The 26,159-nt window shown below is 35.5% G+C and overlaps 1 protein-coding gene and 1 long non-coding RNA gene across 4 annotated transcripts in view; both read left to right on the top strand.

Moving 5' to 3' along the window:
- The window catches only part of MMP16 (matrix metallopeptidase 16), a 174,061-nt gene that overhangs the window by 24,004 nt on the left and 123,898 nt on the right, over positions 1-26,159 (top strand). Inside the window, exon 2 of one of the 3 annotated variants that reach the window (XM_072924806.1) lies at positions 12,893-13,247. The exons of the other annotated variants lie outside the window; for them this stretch is intronic. The gene's annotated coding sequence lies outside the window, so the exon portion shown is untranslated. The remainder of the gene's footprint in view (positions 1-12,892; positions 13,248-26,159) is intronic. 3 annotated transcript variants of the gene reach the window in all.
- Positions 13,257-26,159, top strand: part of LOC140682450 (uncharacterized) — a 45,975-nt gene continuing 33,072 nt past the window's right edge. Inside the window, exon 1 of the long non-coding RNA XR_012054219.1 lies at positions 13,257-26,159. This exon is cut by the window's right edge and continues 17,005 nt beyond it. This is a non-coding gene — a long non-coding RNA (uncharacterized lncRNA).

Below are 26,159 nucleotides of genomic sequence, written 5' to 3'. Positions count from 1 at the left end.
ATTGTTCACTGCTGAAATGAGTGTGGCTGCTCAGCTGATGCCGTTTTTCACAGGCATCACCTGCACGGGAGGGAGGTGAAGCTGCATGGAGGTCTCCATGGTGACCTTGGTCTTGGCCTGCTGCCTGCAGTCTGGCCTGCTCACAAAACGCTGTGCCATGGTGAATTATTTAGCTCTGCTGAATCAAAAAAAATACAGCAACAGGCTCCTAGTGAGTAACTGAGGAGAGCAGTAAGGTGACATCAGTCAGCTTATACCAATGTACTCCGGGTTCTCACCAGCGAGCAGAGGCATTCCTTTGAAAGGCTCTTTCCTCTCTTAAAGCTATTTATGCTATTTATCATTGTCCATGTTGGATTCCCACATTTTATCTGTGTTTATGAACAGAAAATAAGAGAATAATATTTCAGCGACTTGATAGTCTATTTTTCCTTTGATGTTCTTTTAATTCAAACAATTTTCCTTCTATTTTTAGCTATCCACATTCTTAGAAATTATGACAATAGTTTGAGAATGTCATACACCGAATTATTAAGCCTAGAAGTAATTATGTCCAAGATTTCTGTATTTCTGTGTATTAGATGATTGTTAAAGAGTATTTGGCAGTTGTAAATACTTTATGACAACTTACTTTTATTCATATAGTGTTAGTGCACTTGGTTACTTGTATTTAACCCTGAACACATATTTGCAGTTTTGGCTTTTGAGGCCAACCTGCAGGTAGAAAGTGCAAGCAGAATAGACAGAAGTTATTTTTTTTCTAGCAGTATTATCTGCTGTAGGTATGCAGAAAACTTGGATTCTTGGGGGAAAAGATATTGTATCAAGTGTACACTGCTTGGTTTGGCATCACAGACTTTGCAGACAGAGTTTACCAGTTAGCCTGATTTTTACAGGTTTAGTCTATAAAGGTTTTTTCCTGTGCATGTACTTCAGGACAGAGTACTATTACAGAATGTGCATGACTCAAAAGCCCTCTTTTTCAGAAGAACTCTTTCTAAGGAAGGGGGATGACATCATATTACTGCTGACTAAAGGTCTTGTTCATGTCGATAGTATTAAATATTTAAAACAGTTTTTACCCTGTACCTGGTATATTTTTGCATGTTTTTGGCCAATACAATAGCTCGTCTTATGTCCCATCCTGTACAACACCACTAAGTAAGGGTTACAAATGAGCTGTTCAGTGGGTTCAGTGCGGAGCATGTCTTTGTCAGGGGGCTTAAATTCAGGTATATTTTTTTGCTTGACTGACCAACTCCTTTTGGTTTGGGCAGGGCAACGTGTAATTGATCTTCTGCATTAAATCTGAACCAGCAGAAAAAGTGTTGCCTGCTTGGCATTAATTTGTTAATGTATTAACTTGGCAAAATGCTACTGGTGCTACTCTCCACCATCAGTGGTTTGCAAAGGATTCTAACATTCACTCCAGTCCTCTTTGCAGTTTCATCCTCAAGCAGAAGAATTACCTTAACAGCTCTGTCAGCTTGTTAATCCAAGGCAGGACAGAATGAGGTGACCAAATTTACTCTGTTCCCTTGCACTCTGCTTTTTTTTTAACCAGAAGTTACATGAACTAAACTTAACTAGCTAAGATTATTAGAAATAAAAAGGTGCATGTTGACTATTAAGTTCTTATTTTGAAAGCAAGTAAGTTAGGCTAATAATCTCATTTTGCCTTGGGACTCACATTTCATGAAAACGAAACATGCAGTAATTTTGTAAAGGGAAAATTGTAACTCCTCTACATTTCAAGAATTCCCATGTCAGTGTCTCCTGAGTGTAGCTAACATCTTCTCATCTGCCAGCTGCAAATAAAGATGAATTAGTAAAACCAGAACTCATTTACAGTCAAGAGAATACAAGAATGTGAATACCTTACAAAGTCACTGTAAAGATATATGACATAATTCAAAGGCAGACAGCTAATGATTAAAAAAAAGAAAAATAAATTATCTTTTTTTTTGTCAGAGAAGAATAGCACAGTATTGAGGCACAACAACGAAGAAGCATTGGTGAATTCAGCAGAAAAAATACACAGATTTCTGACTATACCAAATTATAAAGTACATATTTTCTGTGAATAATCAACAAGTATTCTTCTCTTTTTATTTTTTCATTAAGACTTACTTTATCACCTTTATATTTCTTCACTTATAGGAATATTCATTATTCTTGGGGGAGCTGGTTCTGAATCTTTGAGTGGTTCTCTACCTAAGACTATTAAGCACTTAATTATAGCCTTTAGATTGTATTATTTTTGACAGGTGGAATGTCTGAGTATTATTATTACATGGATTATATTTACTCCCAAATAATCAAATATGTAAGCTTATACTTAGTTTCACTTTAAAAATATTACAAAAAAAACATTACTGCAAAATTTAAAGCATTTTAGTAAAATCATCAAAAACAATTGTCTGTGCAATAAATAAATTCTTTGAAATACTCTTGCAACAGTAGAGATAAAAATCCATTGTAAAATCTCATTAGACTGCTCTCATTAACATTAGCTGGATAATATATAATTTTAAAGAAGATACTGAGAGATGGGAATTAATTACTTTTTTGCTTTTAAGAGCATGTAAGTAATATATTTTATTTTCAGATATGCATATTTTTTGACTTTATTTGAGAGTATCAGTTTATCAGTCCTGGTCATTTGCATTAGTCATCCAAGGTGATGGCTGTCTTGCTACTGCTGAAGCCTCCACCAGCTTTGATTACTAATTGACAATTACAATGATTTATGAGATAGGTCTTATTTTTTCAATTCTGACTTTTGAGAAAACCTGGTGTTAACCCAGTGGACATGTTAAAAATCATTCTACCAGCAGTGTAGTGTGTAAGTTTGGCTACATTTCAGCATTGCTTTTAGTACAACTGACTGTTTTAATACCCTTTTGCCATTTTGCCCTGTTGAAATACCTCAATTTACCACCACATATTTCTTCACATCTAGTGAAGAAAGAATTTTAATCTGTGTATCTCTTTTGGTTTTATAAAGGTTTGAAAGTCATAGTCAAAATTCTTGACTGTCTTAGGTTTATTGCTGAATACAATGTTTAAAAGTGAGGTGTAGAACTTCTAATCAGTATGGTTAAAAATGTATTACTTAAACAGATTACTTAAACTGATTTGCCAGTGTTCTAGCTGTATAACGTGGTATTAATTTAGAATATTTGCCATGTCTTTGCTTATGTTGTCTTTTTTTTATTTAAAAAGACTGTGGAGCAAGAATAAATGGTATTTAAAAACTATGACACTTGCACATCTTTAGTTTGTGTTTACTGAAGAGTTCCATTAAGGTAATGTGACTTCAACTAAGCCATGAGAAATACAATGTGCTTTGCAAAAAAAGAGAAAGAAGATATTTTTTAAAAATACAGTAATCATAGCAAGCAAAGTTCTCCAAACCAATTAAAACTCTGCTGTCCATTTTAGTATACTATTTCAAATATTTTCCTGACATGTTTTCTGAATCAGGGAATTTTTTGTCAGTTTCAATTTTATATAGCTTTTATCAGAAAAAGATGCTGTTCAAGTGCATTGCTGCTCTACCTGGTATTTTCATCCTAGGTAAAAGGGAAGAGAGTTTTGCCCCGAGTTGTCCCACAGAATTCATTCTCATGTCCTTAAATTTATGGAGAAACTGAAAGAAAATATCCTAATTAACATTTAATGCACTGTATGATCTCATAGCTTCACTGAAGAAGATGACTGTAATCCATAATTTAAGAGTGTGAAATGCACTTTTCTTTATGCAATTAAATCCAACATTATTAAAGAAATACATTTTATATTAGCTGGCCAGCCTTTCAAAAATACAGCACAATTTAGATATGCAAGGAGAAGTTTCTATTATGTATGTTCTGACTCAAAAAATGACCCTTTGATTCTTTTTGGTTGGTGTAATAGGTTGAATATCCTTTAGTGCCTGCTTACCTTAATCAGCTTTTGGTATTTTCTATCTGTTGAATACTGGGACAAATATAACAGAAAAAGAAACATGCAAAGATTCTCATGACATGTCTAAGCTTCTCTAAAAACTGCAGAGAGGAATGCCGCTCAGGGAGAAGATGTTACCTGGCATGGGCTTGGTGATTGGTACAGCTATAAAAGAAGTTACAAGTAGAGAAGCAAAATTTACTGTATTCCCTGCACTACTGGAGAGTTTCCCCATGCCCTAGTCCTCTGCAGTTGCTTACCTTCCTATGTGTGTTGCTCCAGAAATTGCTGCTGGTCTGGGTATACTTCTGTCATGTCAATGGGCATGAACATTGCTTGAATTAAGTATGCATTCAGTGTGCTATTGTTAAAATTAGAAAGGGTCAAGTTCAGGCTAACTTGAAAGCATAAGCTTCCAAAAAACAGTTGTGAAAGTTAGATTTAAGTGACGTATTATTAAAAAAACTCGAGGGGTGTTTGTAGAGTTACAGAATGGTTTGGATTGGAAGTGACCTTAAAGAGTTCCAACCATGCTGCCGTGGTCAGGCACACCTTCCACTAGCCCAAGTTGCTCCAAGCCCCATCCAAATTGGCCTTGTACATTTCCAGGGATGGGGCATTCTGCAGCTTCTCTAGGCAATGTCACAGTTTGAAACCACATTGACAGTGTTGAGACTAATGGGGCTCCAGAGAGGTGATTGGTGATGTGGGCTTGGCTTTCCTTGTTTCAAATAGCTGTTTTGAATCTGACTTTTTTGTTCATGAGGTACTTATGCTTTCTGGTAGATGGTTGGCTGACAGCATTCAGAGGTAAAAACTAGGCAGGGTCAAGTTCTTGAACTGACAGCCAATGAAGTTGCAAAACCAACAGACTAGGCACAGCTTGATTCTGTTATTAACTATTTTCCTTGGTGTCAGTTTTATTTGTTTCTTTTTGCCAGAAATCTCCGATGCTTTCCTGTTTTGAGAACTTACTTTTTAATTCATGGCACCCCACGTCAGCCATTCTTGTAAGGCAGATGTCTGTAAAATTCCCTTTACAAGGAGTTCTTCAAAAGAAACCAAAAGGCTTTAAAGTCCATTATTCAAGATGCAAATTACCTTTAGGTTTTCTTAGAATAGATCTAGATTACTTAGCTTCCTAAGAAAATTCAGAGAGCTTTGAAAAAGCAATACAAATAAGAATAAATGCAAAACGAGGCAATTGCAACAAAGAATGTGCAGCAGATATTTTCAGAAAAAGACTCTTGGCCTCTGTGTGAAGTATTTTTAAAAATATTTTTGTCTTTGAATGATTTTAAATTTTGTTTCATTTCCTTGTACCTGCAGAAAGTTTTGTGATTTCATCTGAAAATAATCCTACTTCATTTCAGGGAAGAGTGAAAGACTCTTGGGGAGTCACTTCTAGATGTTCCTTCAAAGTACACTCAAGCAGAATTACTTCTCTGCACAATCCATAATGGGAGTGTTGCATACCCTTTTTTAATATGATGATCAGTAAATTTTCTTCTCAAAAGAGAGGCTTAAGACCAGTGATCCTGGGACCTGAGCAAAAGCCATTCACTCACTGGTGTGCTCCTGATGGTTCTGCTCTGCTTGTAAGTGTGCCTACGTGGGTTCATGGGCATGGTGATTGTGTACATGGATGAGAGCTTTTTCAGGGGTCAGTCTTGTGAATCCAGAGTCCTTATTCATCTCCTTGGTGACAGGCCAAGTGTCCAAGGAAATTCTGTGAGCTCTTTCTTTTCCTTTTATTCACTGTAGAGTTTAGCTGGTGAGATGTGTAGGTTGAACGTATGAAAGCCCTTCTGGTGTGATGTGATAAGTGACTGTGAGAACTGGGCACTTTTATTTCTGAAGTAGGTTGTATGGATTTTGTAAGGTTTGCTTGGTGTGCAGCTCTAAATGAAAGCAAACTTTTAGTTTCCATAGAAATAGGTACAGCATGTGTTTAAAAGCTTTGAATCATGGCTCTATTTAATACTATCAAAAGGGATATAACAGCAATGTAAACCTGCCTGCTGAATTTGCAAGCTACTTGCCACTTTATTGCTATTTAACATTTTTCAGTTTCTGGAAATATTTGTATATGCATTGTTTCTCTAATTTTTGAAAAGAATTATTGTATCAGCAGCTATATAGTAGATTAAAGCTGAACATTCATTCATTCAATTTACTGTTCATGTTCGCAAATCAAAGTAAGGAAATAGTTTAATATGTGGTTTTCATTTCTGCTGGTTACATGTGACATATAAGCATTTCTGTCTGTCTGAAGCAACAATGCAAAGCAGTTCAGAAGCTGAAAGACTGTATGGAAAAGCTTTGACAGAACACATACTGGGCATGTACTGGATTTTATTTGGGTTGGTGGCTAGGTATGAAAAAGTAGAGAAAGAAGGAAAACAAAGACATGTGTTAAAGTTTTGGCACAACTTGATCAACAGAGGGTTTCTAGGTTTGTTTGTCATCCTGCTAATGCATAGCCTAATGCATGTTGAATCTTGGAAGTGTCTGGCAAGCAGTTTGTGATAAACTGAAGCCTGTCTTTCAGAAACTGAATCCAAAAAGAGGTCTATTTAAAAAGCAGACAGTAAGTCAGTGGGGTCAGCATTTCTTTTGTAGTAACTGTCGCTATGTGGAAATGGATATTTTTCCATTCCTTTTAGGATATAGAAAGTTTTTCAGGAGCCTCTTGTTTTGCTGAATATTGCTAAGCCAGTATTGCACAGAAAAAAACACAGATTAAATGAGAAAGCCAAGCTTACAATAGTTAATGCAATGCCATTTTCCCTTTTCAAGCATTCACAGCCATTTCTCTAGTTTCAGCCTGCTTGCATGCCAAAATTCTCTAAAGCTGAACACAGAAGTCAGTGTTTACAGTCTCAGAAAAATATATTAGTGTACCAGTGTCTTAAGGTGGTGGTATGTCAATATAGGAGAGGTCCAGATTTTCCTTGGAGAAATAATTGCATAACCTTGTAGTTGTGATTGCATTCTAGAACACTGAAATCTTATTTTTCAATGTTTCTCTTCACTAGAGATAGTGTACCCCTGCAATAGATTTTTATGGTTTGGGATTCTTGAGGGGCAGCTTGCTAAGTGGCTAGAAAAAAATCCTGAACTGTTATGACAGATTATAAATTTAAACCATGCATGAGCATAAACATGGTAATGCTGATGTTATAACCAAATATGTGATATTTTTGGACAGTATCTAGGTGAAGAACAAAATTGAATGAATGGAAGGAAAGTGTGTATGTTAAGAGAGACTTATCTCCTTATTTAATTCAGGAGACTTCAAATTCAAATTTGTTTTCAGATCAATTGAAAACTTATTAAAGGAGTTCCTCATGTCAGAGCACACATTAGTGGAATATGACCTGGTAAATTCATCCACTCTGCAGTGTAAGGTGCTCCTCCGAGTATCAGAGTATCACTTGTAAATCAAAGTGTGAAAGCATAATTTTTGAAAGTAAAATATTTGGAGAATGTAGAAGGAGCCTCCAGGTGAAGGATATGAGTAATAACTGGCTGTTCTGGCTCAGGAATAGCAGGTACTGTTTCTGCAACTGTTTATAAAACTATTGGACTGCTGGGAGTTTAAAACAGTAAAGAGATTTTGTGGCATAACATAGAGTAGGAAGATGTGGGAAATCACTGCAAGTGAAATAAGCTTGCATTACAAAGACGAGGCATTTTAAAGACTCAGCTCCCATAGTACCATATCATTCAGGGTTTATTATTGGAACATATAATTTGGGCATGTGCCTGGAACAGAAGCTGACAATCGTGCTTGCTGATAGCTATGAAGTGCTTCACAAATTAACCTGAAACTTACTCAGTAAGAAACCAAGAGTTTGTGATAGTAGCCAGGGCCCAGCCAAAAGCAAATTGATGAGTTTGGATATTCTGAGTCAGTTCAGATGGGAAAGCTCATCATCCAAAGTGTTTCAAAGGCCATGAAGCAGTCTAGGTTCAACAAAAGATACACCACCTTGGAAATTAAAATCTAAGAGAAATGTAGTGTCAGATCTCAGGAATTCTCCTAGGGAGTGTTCCCACGCCATGATGCAGTGGTTAGTCTCATTAGCTGTGGCAGGGCACTTCTATAGTATAGTTAAAATGCCTCCAGTATTTGAGCTGGCTTGTGCAACTCCACAGGCAGCATTATATCCTGCTGACATAGGCTAGAATTCAGCTTGCTGCCTATGCAGAACAAGAGCATTACAGCTCAGAGGCAGTCTGCATGGAAATTCAGGTGATGAAGTAAAAATACAAGCAGAAGAGTAGGAGTCTGTTTTCATTAAACCCATTTCCTATGTCAGTGTGTCTCAATGCTTTCTTGTGACATTCCTGTCCTCACCATGCTGTACCTCCCCATTGTTTCATAGTGGAACAGCTGGGCACTTGATTATTACTGAGTGAAATGGAATGGAATGGAAATCCCAGCTTCCAACTGTACCAAAGCAAGTGTGGCAACTCTTCCACTGATTGTTTTGTGTTGATTTGTTTTTAGTAATGGGTACAAACTGAAAGAGGAGAAATTTAGGCTACATATTAGGAAGAAATTCTTTATTGTGAGTGTGGTGAGATATCGGAACAGGTTTCCTAGGGAGGTTTGTGCATGCCCCACCCTGACAGTGTTCAAAGCCAGGTTGGATAAGGCCCCATCTAGAGAAAGGTGTCCCTGTCCATGAGAGGAAAATTTGGATTAGATGATCTTTAAATTCCCTTCCAAACCGTAACATCCTATGTGTCTAGGATTTTCTCTTAGTTTAGAATTTGCATGGGAAATTATTTGGAGGTTGTGTAGTCAATGCCTGCAGCTGTACACAGAAAATTCTTCCTCCCTTTGCAAGTCAGGAGGTTTGAACACAGCTGTTATAAACAATCCCTTGTAGGGACAAACAAGTTTTCTGGAATCAGCATTAATTACCTTGATATCAAACAGAAAGTATAAAATAAACCTTTCTTTGGGCTACCAGTAAATAGGAGAAAAGACTCCTGATTGCATCTTCCTTCACTGAACAACACAAACAAGTGTCAGCCATTGACAAGGATTAGTAGAAGCTTGATGTCCAAGCCTGGTTGTTGAAAAAATCTGAATAATTAATTTCTTCTGGCATGGGTTTATTTAATTCTTTCTCCTCTATCTTTGTTACTCATTCCTTTTTTTTCTGTTCTTCCTCCTCTTTAGCCAAGAGTTGCTGTTCTACCTCCAGTTAGAGACCAGTGTTGTTGTTTCTTTCTGCATGGTCTCATTCACATACAACGACAATGTCATGGAAAAACATTGGCTGATCCCTGCAAAGCTTAGTATGCTGCCTCCCAGCTACATCTCTGAATCTTTCTTATCTTTTTATCCTCCTCTGAAAGCAAAACTGGAAGGAAACAGTCACAGATGGAAATAGGAATTATAGGCACGAGCGCTTGAAAAAACCTCCAAATAGGAAAAGAAGGCCTAGAGAATTCTGTCCAAAATTAAATGCAATGCCAAAACGCTAAGCCATAAATTTACCTCTTTTAATGTAATTACTTAGAAGTTTAGACCAAAAAGACCTATGTTCATATTGAAAATGAAGGTGAGAGATCTACATCAGTATCTGGAACGGGAAGAGTGGCCCTCCTGTTTCAATATAATCACATTTGTTGCCTGTGTGTGTTTCATTTAGCATGACTTGACAGATAATTAAACTATACATGTTATTTCAGGATTTTATTTGAACATTTTATATATTAACTGAGTTAGCAGTTGTTCTACTGAAAGAAGATGTGTTCCTTTTTCATTACTGATGATTAGTTCTGGAATGACCTTAGTGCATGAAGCGGATCCAGACATGAGTGACAGTTTTCAAGTTTTCAATTTTCAAGAAGGAAGTAATTACTGACCCACCACATGTTTTAGTGATATTGGGCAGTCTGCAGCATGTATGTAACATACATGAAAACATCTTTCATTTCTTTAATCCCTTTTACGAAAATACCCAAAAAGCATTCTGGTACGTGAATGGAAATTCAGGTGGAGTGTTAGGACTTTAATTGAAAGAGAGTTCTTCAAAAGCCCTGCTCAGAGCTGATCACTTGCCTACACATATTTGGAGGTCATATAATTTTTGTTTGGGTGCTCAGGACTCATAACCCAGTTGAGGTTATTGGAACCTCTCGAATTATGAATCCTTAAACTTGATAAACTCCTCAGCAGTCAATGTAATAGGATGGTTTGAGGAAATTCAGAGGACCTCCATAAAATTAGAGGACTTCTTTTATTACCAGTGTGGTTGTATTTGTTTTGCCATAAGTAAACAATTTGAAGTAATATCTTAGGTAGATATTTATTACAGAGAAAAGAATTTTGATGTTCAGAATATTAATCAAAAGCAATTCTGAGTGAAAAATCTATTATATTTTAACGTTATCTCTCTCTGAAGCCAAAAGACCAAACATCTTTTACAGACATTGAGTGAACTCTGAAAGGATTTCCCCTATTTAAACAGGCTTAGATTATCTGGAGGTGCATTTTATTTGTTAAAGGGTATGATAAGAAAGTCAAGGTCTTTAAGGTTAAAAATGTTTGATGAGAAGCAGTATGAAATTTGACTCTCTGGTTTTCTGGATAATCCATGTTTTATAATTCTGAAAAATAATTTCAAGAATTTGATGAACACAGTTTGATCAAGTGGTCTTCACACATCAGTGAAGAATGTTAAAGCAATAGTGTACCAAATTTGATATACTGTAATAAAACAAGGTTATTGTAATTGATTAAACGCTGTTTTGTGAGAACATGACATCACTGCAGAAATTTTTGAAACTAATCTCTAATGTGATACTGTCCTAGGCTAGTTTTGTCAGGAGAGCTTTCATTTTGGATGTAGACTGTATAAGGGAGCTCTCACAAGATGTAGTACTCTGAAGATATTTTTATTGTATTGTTGGGTTTATAACTTCAGTGGAGCATTTTCTACTCAGTGCTTTTAGCATAGGACAGGGCAAGGTAAGAACCAGATTTTTTTTTAATAGAGGAAGAGCACATATCAGAAAAACACTTAATAAACCAGAAAAATTTGTGCTGTATAATTTCTTCCACACTTATTTTCTCCTGTGATGAAGACTCATGAAATATTGGATGGGTTTATTTTTTCTGTCTCTGTTTCCTTGGGTAAATCCAGACTGGTGATTCAGAATTTGTAGCCTGATGCTGTGAATTGTGCTGGTGACATTACAACATTGTACCTAACAGAATCATTCCAAAGCATGACAGCACTTTCTTGATAACTGAGATTTACATTGATTTTATTATATTTTCATTGAATTTATTGATCTACTGGCATAAGCACTGGAAGAAACCGAAGAGCTCCAAGAGCTTCCACTCAATTTGCTAGTTATATTTATTTTTAAGAGAAATATGGCCTTCTAAAAAAAACAGGTATAAACTCAGGCTGTAACTTTTAATATATTGATTTACAAGGTGCCTGACATGTGAGGTGATAATACCCTATTTTCATCCCTTTCCGTCTATGTTCCATGAGGCTGTTTATGGTGAAATCACTTAATCATTTGTTTTATAACTTAGAAAGGCTAAGAGCAGAAGGTGTTATTACATCAGATAAAGTGTTGCTATGTACTGCAGATGCCATGCTAGTACAAGATACACAGTCTATGGGGACATCCTCCCATATGGTCTGTGGTAAGCTAAACTCTTGGCTGATGCTGATGCCCACTATATTTTGTGTTTTTCTGAATGTAAATGCCAGTTTGTAAAACTTGAGTAAGCATTTATTTAAAATGTACCTTCTAGATGGCTGATTGAGTATTGATTTGAGCAAGCTCTCTAAGATATTCAGGTTTTTTTTGTCCTTGTATATCCACTGAAATTTAAAATGCATATGAAACCTATTAGGATAAAATAAGATTGTCTTTTTGCAAATGGTATCTTTTTGTTCCACAGTCTGTTTGTGTATTGAGCTTTTATATTCAAAGTGTTGCTGCACATTTTATTTCTATGCCTGAATCTTGAAATGCTTGTACTAGCTCAATATAAGTGATGGCAGCTGCAAAATTTATTTAATCCTGGAGGATAGCACTTTGACTGTTTGAATCTTCCAGAATTATCTATGCATGTTTATTTTAGATTGTTCAGAATATGATTACTAGTCAGGTTTCTATAAGTAGGGAGCCAAAAATAGACTACTTTACCATATTCTTGGGATAGCTATATTTGCTTTTTTTTCATTGGTGTTTTTTTTTTTTTTTTTAACTAACTTGAATACCTTCCAGGAAGATATTGCAAGGAGTGGCCTGTGACTGGTTGAAAAGGGAATAAATGCCTACATAACAAAACGTGCTGTTAGGAACCAGCTTTTGATATTTTTGCTTGATTTTATTATTTCAAGTAGAAATACACTGGCATTTCAAGGAAGGAAAAGAGTTTTGAAAGCAATTCTCTAATTCCATTGCAGTTTTCATCATGTTGTTTTGTTTTTATCTATTCTTTGTATTTCCAGTTAGTATCGTATAGGTCTATCTATATGACTGATGAGGTTTGAGAACTGTCTTGAATGTTTTTTGGCAAGGATAGAAGATACATTTTGGGGGAGAATCCCCGTGGCCCTACCTACCTTTTGTGAAACATACCACATCAGTTGAAGTTGACTAATGTATTTTCCTGTAAGAAGGTGAAGGCAGAGTTAAAAGTTCAAAGAAAAGGTGATTTTGCTTTCTCATCCTGAGATTTTAAAAACTTTTATTATTTAAATTGACAAAGCTGTTTTTTTTCACTGTTATATCTAGAAATTACTGACTAAAGTGAATGTGTTCTAAAATATTAAAAAAGCTCACTATGGCTTCCTGTTTGTTTTGTTTGTTTTTTTTTTTCTTTTCCTTCTTCCTTTTTCTGTTCTTCACTTTCTACCATTATCTGTTTTACTTACTCCCTTTTCCACAGAACTTGACCTAACATTCTACTTCCAGAATGCTTTTATAACTGCCCTGTCCCTAGACCTTCTGCTTTTTCTTTCCCTTTCCTTCCTCAACTTGACCTCCCAATCTTTATTACTCCTTCCATTGTATTTCCATTTATCATTGTCCATGTCCCTCCCTGGACACTGTCCCATTAGCTGCCTTATTCTGTTCTCCATTTGCAATACCATGTCCCAGCTGATGAAGTTTTGATAACATCTCAAATGAGAATATGGGATGAAGCAACTGCAGAACATACCCTGTGTGACTGCAGGCACAGCAGGTGAAGCAGATATCAAAGCATAGCAGAGAAATGTTTAAGAAAAGTAAGCCCTCCACAGGTAGGTCTGGCAAAAGCTATTTCAATAATACATTGGCATACCAATATGTGCTTAAAAATTTAGAACAGACAAACTTCTGCAAAAGAGTTCATGGGGAAAGGGTGAAGAGAAAGCTTTTGTGTTAAGCTTATTCATATACACTGAAGAGAAACATGCAGTTCTACCCATTTTCTTGTTCTGTGACAGAAACAGATGACCTGCACTGCTTATCCCAGAGCTCATCAGCTGAAAACAGCTATACCCAAACCTCTGACCTAAACTTATCTTGTCTGGGCTAAACTGTGGCTGATGAGCTAATGAAAAGTTTAATCCCACAGTACCAGCTAGCTAAAGCCATTACTCTATGATTTAGTATTGTAAAAACTTTACTTTTCTGTCTGTAAGTGACTGCTGAGTCAAATACATATAATTCAGAGATGGACTGTAGTTCCATAAATTCAACTCTTCTTGCCTACTACAAAATGAAATACCCTGGACCAGCTCCAATTTTCTACTGGAACAAAATACATGGAAAATTTTATTATAATTTTTCGTATGCTAGGCTCTTTAGACAAAGGTGTTGGTTTTTTTTAAATTAATATTATTATAGAGGGGCACGCACACAAGAATTTTTGTTGTGAATAACACCTCTGTAAACAGGGTTTTTTTTTCAGAGTAATAATAACAGAACTCAGCAGCTGTCCTCAAGGTCACTCTGTCTTCCTTTTCCAAATGCCTTTGAAGATCTATATCTGCAAGAATATAAATATCTGTGTATTTGTAGGGAAACTTGTAATTGGTTCCAGATATTATTAATTTACAACATATTATACGTGCATTGTTATTTATCTGGTTAATTTTTTCTTTGAGACAGAAATAATTCTTATATACTAATTATTCCTTACATTTTTTTTTTACTTCTCTTTCTTGATAGAAGTCAGAGTCTTCAGGGCATGAGCACAGCATTGTTTGTTACTCTATTAGCAGTACAAGAACCAGCCCCAGCTTTTTATTCAGATCCTCAAAGATAATGTAATCGGACTACTTTGATTGCAGTGTAGCCAGAAGACAAACAGGTATTAGTCTGTCATGATATATTATTAAGTAATAGCATTGCAGACATCAAATCAGGCTCAGCCACTGAGTGTTATCTTCTGCTGGGTTGTACTTTTCAGATCCTCCCTTGGAAGGGTCACTGCTACTGTAGTGTGATATTAGAATTCTTAAAATCACTGTTTCTGTGGAGTGCACATTGATTTTGGTTATTTGCCTATAACATTGGAAAGCAATCACTATTCTTAGAGTTATACAACTATCAGTCAAATGGTGATAGCATGCAGACGGAGATATATGGAAATGACAAGACACTGTGAAAGTTGATGTTATTCTTGTTAAACAAATGCAGACATGCAAATTTCACTTCTGATGAAGGCACAAGGAGAAAAATCAATGCTTTCCAAATATATACCAATGTAAATTTGTATCTCTGTCTTCTCTTATTTAATTTTTTATTTAGTTTCTAGTGGATTATTGCAGTCAGTGCACTGAAAAATGTGAACATGAATTGATAATTTTCTTACCTGAAAAGGATAGAAGTGCACTGCTAAAGATAAAATATATTTTCCCCTTTGAATTCTTGGCTTATATTTGAAACTGTTTACTCCATATCTGAATGTATAGATTTCTGAGAAAGTCGAGTTCAAAACACATATGCTTTATGCACTTTATACATTGAAATATCCATTTTATGTATTAATAGACAACTATTCTTACAAACATATAAATGAGAATAATTTGCATGGTTAAACAGCAGCACTTGACTGAAATAAGACAATAAAGGAAAGCAAACCATTTTTGATGGGTAATGGGTTTGGTGTTAATGACCTCTAGTCTAGTCTTTGAAAATGTTTTATCCAATGTGTGCTGAGATACTAGAACCATACTAATATAATGCATAAAGTATAATTTTCTGAGAATTTAGCTATACTTTGAACAGTTGTTTGAAATACCATTTGAAGATGAGAAATGAAAACCTAAAATAAAAGCTGCAGATTGAAAGAGTGGTGCAGGGCTCTTAGATCTCAAAGGATTTGCAAATTCAGGATGGTAAGTATCACTTGCAACATAACTGATATATGGACTGATGTATGAGGAATTAAGATAGATCTTAGCCTTTATTCTGATGCAAACACCACCTTCTCCTCATTCCTTTGTAACTAAAAGGCTTTGTATTTTCTATGGGATTCATTAAATAGATCTTTAGGCAGATATATATGCTCTTTATGAAATTATGTTCAAATGTTGATATGACAAAGAATGTGTTCGTATAATCACAAGTTTTGATTCCTTTATAAGCTTAACCCTTTAGTTTTGTAGGTTGCATAAATATATTTAACAAAGCATGGCACTATTTTACAGAAGCATTCTCACAGTTCCATCAGAAGACTTTAGCAGGAAGAGTGCACATTCAGCAAATTTCCATTTAAAGACATTATGCATTTGGTATCTTTTGTTAAAAGCCACTGTGTTGCAAATGGTTTGTTTGTTTTTTCCTCTTTTGGAGGGGCTGATATTTATATTAACTATATAAGATTTTTCTTCTTAACTTTTAAGGAAAAGAAATCCTTTTTTCCTCTTCAGGGCAACCTTATCTATAGAACAGATTTACATTGCACATACATACTACAAAGCATTAATTTATTCATCTTTGGTACACTTTATCCACCCTTCTTTCTACCATTTTACTTTTCACCCAGCACTGTGTGAAACAGTGAATCATTACAACTGCTTTTGAGTAGCTCTTGCTTTTATTATACCCTTTCTTCTTTGTTTTTTTTTTTTTTTAATTTATTTTTTTACATTTTGCATAGTCAAATACAAGTAACTCTTTAGAACTGGAGTCAAAAGGACAGAGATATTTGTTTCCTGGAATTTAGGAGTCTGGAAGAGAATTTTATGTTCCTTAAAAGTTACTAAAACTGAATTACTATGTCTCAAAATGCTCTGTAAACATAAATGGGTTTAATTATTCCTTTGTGGCATTGCTATGAAAAAATATTGTGAACATTTTTGCATTGAACTTTCCTTTCAACTTTTTATGCACCTGTATTCTTGAGAGTTATGAAAAAAAGGGAGATATTTGCATTTTTAATAATTCTATTCTCGGTGCATATATCTGATATTGTTCTTTATTTTGAAATAGCTAAAATGAGAAGTGTAACTACTCTGAAGTAATTTTCGATGTTTGAATGGAGAAGGAGCATAGTCAAATATTCAGGAAATTTTGGGTTGTTTTTCTGTATTGTACTGAATTGCAAAACTCAGGCAGTTTTGGACCAAGTTACAGAGTCATAGAATTATGGAATATTTTGGTCTGAAAGATTTTTAAAGTGCATCTAGCTCAATGATCCATTCTAGCTCACTCAGGTAAAATGCCACTACATGAGTTGGACAAAGTCTTGCCTGAGAAAGACTAATTGTATTCACCCCTCAGCAAGATTCAGGTGTGAAAGTGTTTCTTTCTCTCCAGATACTACAAGGTTCTTCTTCAAGAAAATCTTTAATCTTCCCCGTGGCCTTCCCATGCCTTAGAGCATGACTGCTTCTGCAGTCTGTGCGCTGGTACTAACCTCAACTTTTATGCAGGAAATTCTCAGGTTTTTAAGTAGATCCGTTGGCTTAGACAACATCAATTGCATTCTTAGCAGTTAAATATATGCCTGAATGACAGCCTAGTGGAACATGATAAAGTATATCTACAGTACGCAATTCTGGGCATTATTAACATACAGTTAATGAAGATAATCTTTAGAGTATGAGGTGAACTGTTTAGCTTGGGAGGAATACCCAGGCAAAATCCCTTTATAATATGTTCATAATTGAGACCACTCCTGATTATACCTATATGAGTTTTAATAGGCATGGTATGCTGTGGAATCTGAAGCTTATATTCTAATTAAAAGTTCTGAAAAGGTCTGACACTGGGAATTGCAACTATTTCATAACCTAGCCATCTTCTTGATCTATTTAAAAACACTTTACTGCTGAAGAATGGTTTTAGGAAAGTCAGCCAGGGCTTATTACTTACATGACTGATGTTTTAGTTGTTGACCTTGAACACTATGGCTCGATGCTCCACGTTTAATTACACAGCCAAGTGCTGCAAAATGCAGGTGTTTGATTAGGCAATCTGGAATTTAACTTCTGACTGACTAAAATATTATGATGGGTAAAGGTTCTTTTTTTTTTGTGCAGTCAGAATGATTAGCTGCCAATGTTTAATTCTTTGCTAACAGTGATGTAAGTTTACCAGTAAATATTACAAATAAGATGTTGATTTATGGTGAAGAGGTAAGGGGTTTTTTTGTGCTTGTGTAGTTTTTGAAAATATGAAAAAGTAATGAAACCACTAATACTAGCAAACATTAAAAAAACAAAGTTGAGATGTAGTAATTTGTATCCTCATATAGCTTGGATTTATTCAGCAGGTGGAGGTGGTTGTAGCCTTCCTGTTTAGTTCTGCTAGACAGTCTAAGTGATGCAGCCGCTTGGCTGTATTGCCTCTCCATATTTTCTGCCTGCCAACCTCTCCCAGCCTGTGGCAGCATCCATCCTGATACCACTGTCCTGCGTGCTCCACCATTGGCCGTGTGGTGATGAGATCCCAGCCCTCAGTGGTAATGCTCTGTCTGTAGCAAGAGCAGCTGACAAATTGTTATTGAATTTTCTGCCCAAAAATATGTATCTATTTTTCAATGTTGCTTAAGTCATGTCATTATTAATTGAAATACAACTGCCCTTTATTCAAGGTAAGAGTCTAGATATTGAAAGTGGCCAGTCCCTGCAGAACTCAGTGTTTCATTGTGATTACAGAGGAGCATTCTCAAATACTCACATTAATCTTTGGGGCTGCTACTTGTGCTGCCTGTCTGGTGTTACTTGCCTTCAAATAGTGTGTAAAGGCATTTATTTTCAAAGGTGCACCTGGAGTTGGTATCTGCCAAGAATTTGGAATAGATTGCAGATATGTTCTAGTACGTGTATGGGATTTCTCAATATTATCCATCAAATAATTGTTTTCACTGAAGATAATTATTAATTGTCTGCATTCACTGATGAGAGCAGTACTTCATAGAAATTACTCTTGCCATAGCTGGCTGTGTACAAACTGGATCAAGATTACTGGGGAAAATGTGAGAGAAACAAGCTTTCTGGATCCCAATCTGGCAGCTTGAGAGGGGCTGGAGATGGGAGTGGCATGCTTTGTTATAATCTTGTTACTTGTAAACTGATAAATGCCACTAAAATACAGGAAACACTGAACCATGAGGTGCTGTTTTTGCAGAACGATTCCTTGGGGTTGAATTGCTGTGCTTGCTGGTTTAGTTTGTTGTGCTACATTCTATGAGCACATGGCTAAGGTTGTAGTTCTTTGGAGGTGTTTTTTCTATGTGCGTTTCTGTTTTTCATTCTTATTTTGAATATGAGTGTTGCTAAGGCTGTGAGAGTTAACTTTTCTACAAGTGAGCTATTGCCCGATGTGGGAAGATGTGAGAGAGAAAAGCAGTATTATTGACATTGATTCCCTTTGGGAAAAGCGTGAATGTTCTTTAGGCAGAGCCATTTGCTCTGAGCAGCTCTCTGACCAGAAATCCAGTAGCAAATGACAGGAGCATTAGAGTAAAAAAGAACTGAAACAACAAAAGTAAGAACATTTTAAAAGGAGCATGCTGTCTGGAAAAGAAGGCTGCTTTTGCACAAAAATGTAATAGGAGAGGGGAAAGCAAAGTTACTTCTGCATAAGCATAAAGTTCATTAGAAGTTTCAGAAGCAAAATTATATCTAGGAACCTATTGTTACCTTAAGAACTTACTTCTCCCCACAGACTCACTTTTTTCCCCGACTTTTTCATATTTTTCTTCTTTTTCAGGAGAATAGCATTTTTGTGTGTTCTAGAAATTCCACTGCTGAAGCTGAATTCTTTTTGTCAGTTACCAGCTTGTTGTTTCAAAAATTAATGATAAGCCATCATCTCTGATATAACTGTGTTTTCTATATTCAATTAACTGTGGTACTTAGGAGGCTTGAAAAGCTGTTTCAGAGTTGAGGCAGCTGAATCTGAGTATCCTTCTCACCTGGAATAGTGTCAGATTAGAATTTACATTGAGAGACCCAAACCTAACCATGTTTTTCACCCACTGCTTAAACAGAGGGAACTCTATGGCATGTCAAGGTCTGTGCATTCTAGCAAACAGACCAGCTTTCAGTGAGAGCAGTAGAGCTGAACCGAGCTGTGATAGAGGGCTTGGTTTTAATGTTATAAAGGATGAACCCATTGAAAATATCTCTCTGTTGACTAAACACTGAAAGAGAAAAAACCCCTAAAACTACATTGCAGATTTTCAGTAAATTGAACAGGGAATAGATTATGGGCTTGTCATTTCACTGTTTGCACAGCTGAAGAAACAGAAGGCAAAAGGGCTTAGCACCACAGTGATAACTAGAGGGAATGGAGCACCTCTCCTATAAAGACAAGCTGAGAGGGTTGGGGTTGTTCAGTGTAGAGAAGACAAAGCTTTGGGAAGATCTCATTTTGGCCTTCCAGTACCTTAAGGGGTCTTAAAATAAAAGGGAGAGAAGCTTTTGATATGAGCAGGTAGTGTCAGGACAAGGGACAGTGGTTTTAAAATAGAAGACATCAGAACTAGATTAGGTGTTAGGAAGAAGTTCTTTTTTCAGAAGCACTGGAACAGGTTGCCCAGGGAAGCTGTGGATATCCCATCCCTGGCAGTGTTCAAGGCTGGGATGGATGGGGTTTGAGCAACTTAGTCTACTGCTAGGTGGCAGGGGATTGGAACGAGATGGTCTTTAAAGTCCCTTCCAAACCTAAGCATTCTACAATTCTGTGTTTCTATGATACTAACCAATCCACTAAACTCACAAGAAATGTAAAAAATTTTGTTTGCACTTAAATAAGAATAATTAGTAACAGCAAAGAATATACCCAGTAATAGGGTACTGGTATTATTTACAGGAATGCGTTATGTTGCAATAGACTATCACATCTCTTTAGTGTATGAGTAGATAGTAAAGAAGAATTCAGAATTTTCATAATGGAAAACTGGATTTATGGATAAAGGGATCTGTTTCTTCTCAGTAGAATATATAGTGCTGGCTACTGGAGCATTGTTTTGCATATAGTTTGCATATGGAACATGGTTCACTTAAGAATTAATCAAATAGAGCTTGGAAGTGAAGTTTAGACCGCTTAAAAGAAGCAAACTAGAAAAAAAAATGTTTGTAATGTTTTGTGTCTGGTAGAATTATGGCCTTCACTGATTTGCAGTAGTAAATCTGTAATGAAACAAGACATTGCACTAATGGGAAAAGTAAGGGTGTGGACTTCAGCCAGACACGGCGTTTTCTCATTTGCTTTTTGTGCCTTACTTATGCCTTTCCCCTGTCACAAAAGAAGGTTTTTTTGGTTTTTTTTTTTTCAGTGACTGCAATTAGATGCTTCATACTGTCAAGTGTTCCTACCCAGTTACAGTAAAGAAATTAATTGTGCTGCAGGAGTGAACTAGTGCTTCTCATTCTGCCATGCATCAGTTATATTTGAAGCAAATTGGAGTGGTCTGTCTCCTTTGCAAAAGAAATGTCAGAATACAGTAGCTATTTCTTGGGGTTAGCATCTCTCCCAGATAGGAGCAGTATCTCTAACATCATTGCTCATGCAAATGATTTTAAGTTTAGAAAAAGATGAATAGGCTGCAGAGTTACTTTGCTCTTTCACAGGAGTAGAGGGATGCTCGAGATGCATCTTTGTGCATTAATTCTACTTAAAAGGAGTGCTAATAAATCAATTCTCACTCTTAGTGTAGGTGCTTTACACTACAAAAGAAGAGAGAAAAACAGTGTTAGCACTAAGAAACAGTGATTGCAGGAAGACAAATTGGTGTGGGAATTGTGGGCTTGTAGTGTACATGCAGCTACTTTAAACAGAGTATTTGGAAACTAAGATTATTCCTTACTCAGTCTCCTAAGCACAGATGCATTTTGTGCAGGTTAATATGGGTACATTATTTTTTTTTTCTTCTGTAACAGGAAATTACCATTTCAGATCTTGCAAGTACTTAAGGCAATGAGCAGAGTATACTGGAGTATTTTAAATTAAGATAAGAATAGATTTATAAGGTTTATTTTCAAGCTTTGAATTTCTGTAGGTCATACATATAAATGTTTTATGCTAACCACAAGCAGTGAGGATTTGCCCAGAGTTGTAATTAAGCAAAGTCAGAATTCAAAACATGATGTTGCTGTAGTAGACTTAACTAATGATAGCTGAAAGATGGACACTTCCTTTTTCAATTAAGAAGATAAAGTTTTCCCTCGCCTAAATTGCACTTTTAATGTAGTTAGTTACATAGGCACTGTATTTCACTATTTGTTTTGAAGCAGAGAGGAAATTTAGTGCCAAGGTGGCACAGCAGAGCAATGGAGCCAGAAGAGCTGGATTCTGTACTTGACTTTGGCCCTAGTCCATTATTGAAAAAAGGAAGACATACTGCTTAGTTAAAATGACCATGAATAAAATTTCTTTAGTTTTTTATATTTTTATTTTTATTATAAAACACTTGAAAACACCTGTTATCCAATCTCTTATGTAACTAGCATAATTATTAACTTTTATCTTTTCAGAATGCAAACTTAAAAATTATGAATGTATAATAAGTTTACCAAAGTGACAGTTTTCTAAAGAGAATGTTATTTATCCTAGATTACTAAACTGAAAAAAACAAAAAGAAAAAGGTGTTATGGTAGATTTTCAGGTCAGTCTTTAAAAAGGTAGATTAAAGGGAACTGAAAATCATCTGATGATATAGAAATCATCTTCTTTCATAAAACCTCTCCGGCTATCTACCAGTTTAATGGGAAATAAGACTTCACAATTCAGCAGTTCCAGAAGAATTATAAGATTATATTTCATTAAATATCCAGAGGCAGAGGTGTATGAACATTCTCATGAGCAACTGTCCTTCATTCACTGACATTGGCTCTTAGGTCAGGTCTTCCTGTGTGGCCTCTGAGTTGCTGTGGAAATGACCCAGAGGGAGCTTGCAGTGACCTGAGAGACTGAGAATTGGCTCACAATTATCGCAGAGTAATTAATGTAAACATGAAGTGGCCTTGTTTGCACTGTGGGTATAAGAAAAAAAGAGAATTTAATGTCTGCTTGATGACTATTGCTTATCCACGGTGGAATTTATTTTTCATTCAGAATGGATTGATTGCACCCTGTAGAACTCACCATAGATAAAAAGAAGATTTGCAGGTCTGTAGATTGTGAATGAAATGTAGATTGCAAGGGTAAAGATTGCCTTAAGAGGCTACAATATCCCAGCAGTATTGAGGTCAGAGGCAGAGAACATTTACCTTAAATGAAAGCAGCATGGAACCCCTGCAGAGTAGTACAGTTTGGATGACAGCATATATTTTAATCTGAAAGTGATAAGCACAGTTGTAACAATAAATGATACAAGTGATATTTTAAAGTGTTAGGAAAAAAGTCAGTTTCGGGTCTAGTTATAGGTCTTTTTCTAATGTGGTTTTGAAATGTGCCCGGATCTATAATTAAACTGTCTTTTTTGGGAGCAGCCCACAATGGGTATTTTTCATTCAGAGAATGAGAATTGATTCTCTTCAGCTGATCCTCATGCTCATCTCTTTGATCTAAACTCAGGACAAATAAAATTTTATACTATTGGATCTACAAATAAAGCAAAAGAAGTGTTACTCGCTACTTAATGAGTAAGAATTAAATATAACTCCACAACAGCAACAGCTGAAAGCAGAAATTGTTTGTTATTGTTTGAATTCATCCTTTCATTCATAAAGTGGCTATAGGCTCTTTTAGGCTTCAAAGCCTTTAGTGTTTGAAATTAGTATAACTAACTTCTGTATCTTTGCTAGGAGATATTGAGGAGTTGCCTGATAATGACTACTGTTCATTTGCATCTAAGGTTTAGTGATTAGTCTTACATGTAATTGCTTCATATTTTAAGCTTTTTGAAAACTGACTAAAACCAGATAGAAAATCTGGCAAGAAACCAAACAGCAATGAAAACCCCACCCCTGTTCATTCTTCTGGAACATTTTCTATTGAAATGTTACAAATTCTCAAGCAGGGGCAGATGTTTTCTCCCTAATGCTCTGAAGACATCTTTCTTCGCATTTATTTGACAGTATGATCAAAGCTATTTAGAACTACTAAATATAACATCTTTGCCTTATCAGAAATAGAAAGGTGCAAATTAGTCTAAGAATTAAGCAAATACAAAGCTTAAGGATTCTGGGAGAAGCAGAGAAATAGCTGAAAGCTGAGTTTGCTAGCTGCATATGTCTCCCTCATTAAACTCATGCCTCAAGCCCAGTCAATCAGAGAAGTTCAATGAGCAGCCTTTAATCATGCACCTACTGCATGTAAATCTCTTGGATATTGGTTTTGAGAACTATTGCAGAGTCTTAATTAAATAAAAAGTTAAGTACATGTAACTGTTCAGAAAACATGGAAATCTTGATCGTTAATTCCTTGAAGTTGTAAAAATAGTATAGTTGTTGTTTTATCATGTTAGCACATGATAAAATAAAATTCTACACTGCTAATTTCAACTGCACTTTTAAGAAAGGAGTTAGTGGGGCAGAAGTCTTTCAGAATTTATGATCATCTATACCCTGTGTAAGTATCAAGTCTCCTAGTATGAAAAAAATGTTGCAGGGAACTGCTAGAAGCATTATATGCTTTCCTTCCTCTGCACTCTTCATTCTACAGCCTTGTATGTATTCTGAAACTGACTCTGGAGCAGTCCAGGACTTTATTGTAATGATGAAAGGCATTTTCTTTTTTTAGGATTTTTTTTTCTTTTTTAACTTAAAACTGTTAACTAATGAAAACATGTTTGTGAGAAATGAAAGATATTGTTGAGAGTGGTTGGTCTAGAAATGTTGGATTCCTTACTCTAGATAAAAGATTTGTGACTTGACCTATATTTATTTGCAAAGCATTCCTTTTTTTCTTAAATTACTGTAATGAGTAATTAATTCTTTTTTGTTTTATAGAACTCTAAATTTCACTGGACTGTTTTCACAACTTTGTTTTGGTCATAAGTTGTCAGTACAGTTCAAACCTTTATCTGATATTATAGCTGTGATTCTTCATTGCAGGATATTAGAGGATGTGATATCAGTAAAAATCTATGAATAGCACAATAACGTTGGTTGGAGGATCTGGTAGGAAGGATCTGATTCCAGTAATTATTAAATTTTATTAAATTATTAAATTATTAAATTTACATTTTATTAAATTATTAAATTATTAAATTTACAGATCTTTCCATCCTGTTGACATCTTTTTGATTTGGTGATTTTCTGTCTCACGGGTGTGTTCCTTAACTAAAATGTCTCTTACAGTTTTTGACAAAGTTTATATAAACTGGAGCACATTCAACCATTATTTTAAAAATCTCCTTTTAAGTTTCTTAAAAATTTTAGTGTCATTCAATGAGAAAGATTTTTCTTCAATGCGTAAGGTGAACTTTAGGACTGTTATGGGATGTCTATAACATTTTTCTGCTAGTAAGAGAAAAAGCTTTGTTCCTTTCTAATGGAAAGTGTAAAAACACTTTACTTTGTTGGCTTAGGCACTGTAGGCTACTGCAGAAAGAGACCAGAGCTAACTTATTATTTTAACATCAAGGATGAATAAATTTCTTTGTAACAAAGTCTTAGATGGATTCATAACATCTGACCCCTCTATTTTTTCATCTTGAAATCCTTGAATTTTTTAATTTCCCTTGAAACTTTTCCTTTTTCACAGACTGCATTACAATTTTCAAGACTTCTTTTCAATACTTTCACCACTACAGTTTTATTTCAGCTTTGACATTTTTAGAAAATTGGGACAGTGGAGGGATGGTGTTACTGCATCTTAAGGAAATTGGGTATTGTTGAAGCCAGTGGGTCTTTTGTTGATTTCAATGTTCCTCTTTCTTTAAAAGAGCTATAATGTTTGCATTGGGCCTTCTTGCTTTGTCAGGAATGTTTGTGCAATTCTGAAAGTTATTGTGCTATAGCTTATTTAAGTTGTCTTCTAGTGAAGATATATTATCTCTCAATATTTAGATCTTTGCAGCTTCACTTCCTCTTCTTTCATTTCTGTTTCTTGTCTGCACCAAAGCACCCTACTCTTTATAAACTGCCATTATCTGATTCACTGTAATAATTTAAACTATGTAAAAGTGTTTCTCTGTTTTACTCTCTTCAGCACAGTGTGAGTAAGGCACTCTACACCATCTTTGAAACAACACTAGATTAAGGCATCTTTGGAAATTATGGACTAAATTAAATGCTTTTTTACTGTCTCTGATAGTTTTGTTTATTTTTTTATAATGCTATCTTGTGGTGGGAAAGACTTAACACATACTGTGGTTTTAATGATTAGGTTTACATAACCTTAAAGACTCCAGAAGCCATCTCCTGTGTCTTCTTGAAGAGAATGTGAGAATAAATTAAAATGAGCTGCAGATAAGGTCATTTTAATGGAACCTTTAAATAGACATTAAAGAAATCTGCCTTTTCTCCATATTTTGGTCCAGATAAAAGGAGTGGAAAGACATGGGAGACTTTCCAATGATAGCAGCCTATTATCTTATCAAAAACAGGACAAGAAGCTGAGCTTACTACCTTCTTGTGAAACTTCAAATATTTTTAAGCATGTGTAAGCCACAATGATTGACATTTTCATAAATGTTTGTACTGTAGAGAGATTGTTAAATTGCCAGGCTTTTGCTAGTGAAATGTAAAAGAAACCCTCTCTTAAATATTAAGCTATACTGCAGAAGGCTGAAAATCACAATTGTGCATAAAACAATAGTGAGA

Source organism: Taeniopygia guttata, chromosome 2, assembly GCF_048771995.1.
Source record: "Taeniopygia guttata chromosome 2, bTaeGut7.mat, whole genome shotgun sequence".
Lineage (NCBI taxonomy): Eukaryota > Metazoa > Chordata > Aves > Passeriformes > Estrildidae > Taeniopygia > Taeniopygia guttata.
This window is presented reverse-complemented; position numbering and strand designations above follow the sequence as displayed.